We start from the raw sequence: 6,639 nt of genomic DNA, 5'->3' as shown, positions 1-6,639 counted from the left end.
TAAAATGAAATTAATATTTTTGATAGGGCATTTTGTTTGACTTAAGAATTGGCTTGTAAATAGGGTGTAGGGGCGCAGGATAAAGATTAATAAGAATAAAATGAAAATAATATTTTTGATATAGGGCATTTTTGTTTGACTTAAGAATTGGCTTGTAAATAGGGTGTAGGGGCGCAGTAATTACTGCTTTTAAAATCAGCACCATAAATATTTTCTGGGTGCAATCTGGTTGGAATTTAGAAGTATGAGAATAATTAACTCTGATGGCATTAATTCAAATCTAAAAAATTGATACAACTGGATTAAAGGAAGTCTTAATATGGTTCTCAACCAAGTCAACTACAATTACGTAAGACTTTTCTTCTTAAACTATACAATTTATTTTATCGTAATGAGAGAATGTTGTAACTTGAAATAATACGAAATTGGGAGGCATTATAAACATAAAGCAAACTAACATATAGTGCTTTTTCTTCCTCATTTTCCATGTCCATGGAAGCCACGATCTAAGCTTAGTATACTTCAGGTTCTGAGGTTCTGTTCGTTCTCAAATGTCACACTACCTTCATAAAATAGTGCAGATAATGAGTAAACAACCATATAGAAGTGATGAAATACTTGTGTCTTGGTTGATTGGAGCACAACATAGAGAAATAAATACCTTGTAACCTCGTTATTATTCATTAAAATAACTACAAACTAACTGATCATGTATTTAATAATTTGATGAGAAAAATTTCTCCAATGGACTCTAATAGTGACCAAAACACAAAGTAAAGGATAACCGGTCCAAAAGCCTTATTAGCAAAGAGGGTAATAGACAAAATCTCAAGGTGAAAAGTGTTTGATCCAAGGTAGCAAGTAAACTAAGATATTAATTAACACATAAGGCTATTTAGATGTGGGTATGAAGTGCAGCTAAGAAAAAATAGTGATGCTAAAATGGCGAAAAAGAAGAGAATAACAACAAATTAATCTTAGCAATGTATGATCATTTTGTGACTTTGAAAAGAACAGTTCCTCGCATGAAGTTTAGTTTATATCTACGCTTAGTAATCTTAGAAGTATGATCCTTTTGTGCAATCATGAATTTTTCAAAAAGATAGAGACATATACAACAACAACCAAGCCTTATCCCACTAAGTGGGGTCGGCTACATGGATCAAATGACGCCATAGTGCTCTATAAAAAACCATCAAAAAGATAGAGACATATACCTTCTAAAAAAGTTTTCCAAGGGGCGGAAAGAAGCCAACTAATAAAAGGATGACCAAGAACAATTACACATGTTAATCTACATAACCACATTGAAAAACAGAGACCAAATGAAGTCGAAATATGGATTTTGCAATAAAGTAGTTACTCTTAATTTAGCCCAAACATAACTAATAGCTCGTTTACCTCAGTTAGTGTAAATATGCTTCATTGGTGATTCCTCCTCCTATATTTCGTTGACAAAAAAAAACAGAAAATAAAAATAAAATTGCACCAAATTCGTTGTTTAGAGAGAATAAGAGAAAAGGTACCATTACCCTTCAATTGATGTGCCCGTCGCAAGCGGCCTGCCGCTGTGAGCAGCATAACAAAAGAATAGCTGCGTCCAAATATGTAAATTCTGACTTATTTAACTTCTATTAAGAATGACAGTGATGTATATGAGTTTCACTTTTCTTTGATTAGAGATAATCAATTTGTAGTACCTTACTATTATTAAGATAAAATGAACTAATTATGGTATGTGTAACTTGGTGATCGCTGTAAAATGTGTTCCCTTGCCGTTCAAAGCTGTCATCATCACTGTCGGAGCTTTCACCATTCTCATCACTACCTGTAGAGCTGGATTCACCATCTGAGACATCATCCTCTGGATTAGGAAGTGGTACAACGTTTGGAGGTTGTGATGTAGAAGGTTTATCTTTAGGAATGTATTGTTCTGAAAATTTATTGCAGAAATCCAGAATCCATGATCAACTTTGTACCATTCCATGCATTTGCCGAAATTACCTGGCACAAAATGAGGAACCCAGTGATTTTCTTCTTCCATATACGCAGCATATGAAAACAGCTTAAACAGCAAGCAAATAAAAACAGCTTAAACAGAAACAACTTAAACACCTTTGACATAAACAGTTTAAACAAAATTGGCCTAAACAGAAACAACTTTATGCTTCATTTCGTATTACATGAATATTTCACCAAAAACAACTTAAACAAAGCATCTTAAATAAAATTAGCAACATTAAATCAGCTTAAACATAAACAACTTAACAAAATGAGCCCAAACAGATCCCTTCATCTCAAATGCTTCAAACAAAAAGTGATAAAATATAAATAAATGCATAAAGAAGAAGGAAACAACTCACTCTAGAGTAATAATCTTAATGCAAAGTAAATACCTAATGCAAAGCAGTAGTTTGATTTTACTCATTCCTAAAAATCTTATCACTATTGCATACCACGCAAATGTCGTCCCCAAAGTAAGGAAATGTGACCAAGTAAACTGAATTCGGTCTAGCATACACATAAGTATTAAGGAAATGTGTGACAATCTAAGAAAACAAACAGAAATGATCTCTATAAAAAAATTATGAAATCAGAAACTCAAATATTACCATAACAACATATACCTTGTTTGGTTGAAGAACAACAACCTTAGCACAACTCAAAACGGACCAAAAGTTGCAACGAAAATTAGAGCCGTAATACACCTCAGAACACCAAAGTTGAAGCACTCTGATGCTAACTTGCAAACCATGATAAAAAAAAACCTCAAATTCAACTTGAATAGCAGAAAATTAAAAATAACATAATGAGAACCTATGCTTCAAGTATAACTACTGTAACCATAAAAACGTATCAAACTCAAGCCACATCCAATCAAAAATTCAAAACACATTTAGAAATTACTCAATTGCTTTCATTTACCCCAACATTCACCATTACACGTTTTAAGTAAGATAAGGGATAACATATAAGATAATGTTCAGATTAAGATTTAAACAAAAATATAAGCTTTTGAAAATGTAGTGCTCTAATGGAAATTTTGATTTTTTTTTACTATAAGTCAATACTAAAATACATTCTCAAATTTATTAGCACAATTTTTTCCCACAATCAAAAGTGGATCATATCTGTCTCAAGTCGCAAGATAATCCATCTATGACAGATTACTTTCTAGAGATTACCCTGCATGTTATTTCACACACAGATCAGAAAACAACAAACATCACACAAACAAATTCACAAAATGAACGTTGGACATCTCATGTGCAAATATGTGGAGATAAGCATCAGAAAAAGGATATATGAATATCAATATTTGTCTGGACTATCAGCTGAGAAACCAAGGCTGTTCATTATAGAAACCCCATTGAATCCTTACAGATGATAAAAACAATGGGTCCAGGGAGAGTTTCCACCCAAGATTTAGAGCCATAATTTCTAGCTACCCTAAAAAATGCATTTGCTGCAGAATTTATGCATCTTTTAAAAAAAACTACTCTAGGGTTGGGTCTCAAAGAGAACAAATCAGTACAATCTAAGATAATTTGCATCAAGGAATTTAACAATAGACATAGAATCAGTTTTTATATTTGTGTGAGAGTCCAAGTTAGTACCTAAAGCTCAATTGAAGGAACCACCTCGGAGCCATAGCTTCTGCCAAAGTGGAAGAGATTGGATTTTTTTTAGAAGCGTGGGTGTGGCTACCAAAAACAAAAAGAGTCATTGTCTCCTTTTTTAATTTCTCCTCGAATTCATCTGTCATCAGCAGCATAATCATCCTATTGTCCAAATCAAAAACATAAGATAAAATCAACATAAAAAGAAGACCAAAAAAGAGAACTATGATTAAAATCTAAATCAAATAAACGTTATAATAACAGTACCATATCAACTACTTTATACTTGTCATTTTCATACAATTTGCCTCTATAAAAATTAAATGGAATAAAAAAAAAAAACTTGTGTGCATGCATTTATGTAAGAAGTTTTCAAATGCCTGAGCAAAAATTTCATATAGAAATACTTACAAATAAAATAATATGATAATTATCCAAATAAAGTCATCCAAACACATGCGATGAACAAACAAATTGCGCAGTGTCGATGGAAAAACAGATCCTTCATTTGCCCAATTTCTATAATGGTGGTTGGGATTGAACTTTTTCCAATCGATGTTGCAGAAAAAAAAATCAAATAGTCGGGAAGAGAGGAAAAATATAGACTTATAAATTAAATTAAAGGATTCTAATTATTTGCTACACTAAACTAAGAAAAAGGGATTGTCATAACAATGGTGTAAAAGATGAAGATTAGGAGATCGGCGTCAAACTGGTGCTTTTACATCTCATTCCAACTGTTAAATAACTTACCAAAATGCATTTTCAATACATGAGCCTGCCAATTTTTCCAACTTTGAATTTACTCTTAGATGGAAAACCGACACCTTATTAAAGAGTTAGAAGTAGGATAAGGTATTGTCCGCTTACACTGTTTTACAAATTAACTTTTATCAATCAGCAAACACAAAAAAAAGAAAAGAAGCAGACTTTATGAAATTCATAGACAAAAGAAAATTAACAAAGTTAGAGCTGTCATTTGAAAAAGCAAGATATCAAAACAATATATTATAAAAGTTATTGATATGCATAAAACTTCAAAGTAAAATGGAATGAGAGAACCTTAAAAGTTAAAACCACATATTGATTGCAAGAACAAAGTAGATCTGCATCAATTCATCATCTAATGCAATAAATATATATTTATATCAATATGTATCCATTTAGAAGAAGAAAAATAGATAAACTATAATATATAACTCAAACATCAAAATACATGTTGATTTTCATTATGTTAAAATGCTAAATTGAAAGTAGTAACAACATAGATGATGATATACAACCTATCAATGGCTGAATTCACTACACGTCTGGCTGCTCCTTCATACACCTCGTCAAAATTTGTACGTGGCCAAAACATTGTCTGCCACAAATTAAATCAAAATTCTAACATCAGTATCAACAAACTCTACACCAAATTTAAATCAAGATTATCGTCAATATTGTAGTTGAAACCAATTAACTTATCTCCATTAATCTATCATAAATTCAAGTAAAGAAACAAAATAAAATAAAAAATGAAAACACCTAATGCATAAGTGGTTATTGGATTTAACTCATTCCTTCCAATCTTATCGCTATTACATCCCATGTCAATCTCTCCGTACTCTTTTTCAGTGCAGTCAAAAGACACCAAAACCAAAAATCAAACTACAAAATCAAATTAAATACTAAACAATTTTACAGTGTCAAGTGTCAACCAAACAAAAATAAACAATTCATTTGTTCTCAATTTCACGGTGAATTATGTGATAACATAAGAGAAGCAAACTATCAAAGTTATCTGCATTAATTTGAGCAGATAATTACCATAAGTACCAGTATAAAATCCAATCAAACAAAATCTTGACTACGATATATCCCACAACATCAGCCGCAAATAGACCAACTTTGATGAATTATCTCCCAACCTCTTGCATCTAACATTTAAATGAATCAAAAAAGGAAGTGAGAATTAAAAGAATATCACAAATTAATTAAAAAAAGAACCAAAAGAATCACACAAAAATAGTTGTTGCAACATTCTAAATACAACAAACAAAAACATTAGATACAATTAGCTGTCAGCAGTAATCAGTTCATGAGATAATAGCAATCCACAATTTAAAAAAAAAAAACTAAAATTAGCAGTCAGCAGTAATCAGTTCTGGATAATTTAGCTTTGATAAAATTTAGATGAACAGGATGAGATTTGGATGGAGAAGAAATCAAACCTTTTATGAATCGGTAATCGAAACGGATTAGCGTTTCTGAATCGGAAGTGATGAAGGAGAAACAGAAGGTGTGGGTGATAATCTGAAATCGTAAATAGTGAAGGAAGGTTTGGGAATAGTTAATCGATCTGAAGGTTTGGGAAGGTTACTCAGATTGAAATTAGCGATTCGCTGAAGTGTGGGTGGTGCTGCAGAATGGTGCGGCAGAATATTGCTTACAGAAATGGTGAAGGAAGGTTTGAGAGAGCACTTACCGCAAGTAGCGATTGTTGTTATGAGTTTGTTGTAATGATATGATGCCACAGACGGTGGCGGTCGAGTCGACGACAATGAGCGTTGAGAGGAGAAATACGACGGTGAAAGTTGGAGTGTCAAGTGTTGAAGACTGGTGATGGGGGTGATACGGCGGAGATCCGCGGTGGTTCTGGCGGCAGGAGAGGACAGTGGCAATGGAAGAATGACCGGAAGTGAAGATAGTGAGGGTGGGAGGTGGAGAACGGTGAGGGTCAGAAGTAGAAGGTGGAGAACGGTGAGGGTCAGAAGTAGAACGGCTGAAAGTTTTCAAATTGTTGGGATATGTGAGAAGAATATGGAACGCAAAAGTTGTTTCTTTTGGTTTCTATTGTGTTGTTTGCGGCTTTTTTTTCTCATCTTTTGTTACCATAGCTGTTTCGTAATTAAGGTTTAGGTCAGGGTTAAAACAGGTATTTTATTTGCTAGGGTTTAGGAAAAATTAGGGCTTCAAAATTGGCTTGGGACAACTTTTATATATAGAATAGATATAGTATAGATTATAGAAAAAGTTG

The 6,639-nt window shown here is 32.8% G+C and overlaps 1 long non-coding RNA gene across 2 annotated transcripts; it reads right to left on the bottom strand.

Moving 5' to 3' along the window:
• Positions 1-245: 245 nt before the first annotated feature.
• LOC146911977 (uncharacterized) lies at positions 246-3,745 on the bottom strand. 2 transcript variants are annotated; one of them, XR_015014167.1, is made up of 3 exons: positions 2,628-3,745; positions 1,701-2,004; positions 246-1,594 (listed from the first exon to the last, which is right to left on the bottom strand). It is a non-coding gene; the product is annotated as an uncharacterized LOC146911977 (long non-coding RNA). The 2 variants fall into 2 exon arrangements; XR_015014166.1 differs by having other exon boundaries at positions 246-2,004.
• Between the last annotated feature and the right edge of the window lie 2,894 nt (positions 3,746-6,639).

Source organism: Medicago sativa, chromosome 6, assembly GCF_051527215.1.
Source record: "Medicago sativa cultivar Bolivia chromosome 6, Bolivia_mono, whole genome shotgun sequence".
NCBI lineage: Eukaryota > Viridiplantae > Streptophyta > Magnoliopsida > Fabales > Fabaceae > Medicago > Medicago sativa.
This window is presented reverse-complemented; position numbering and strand designations above follow the sequence as displayed.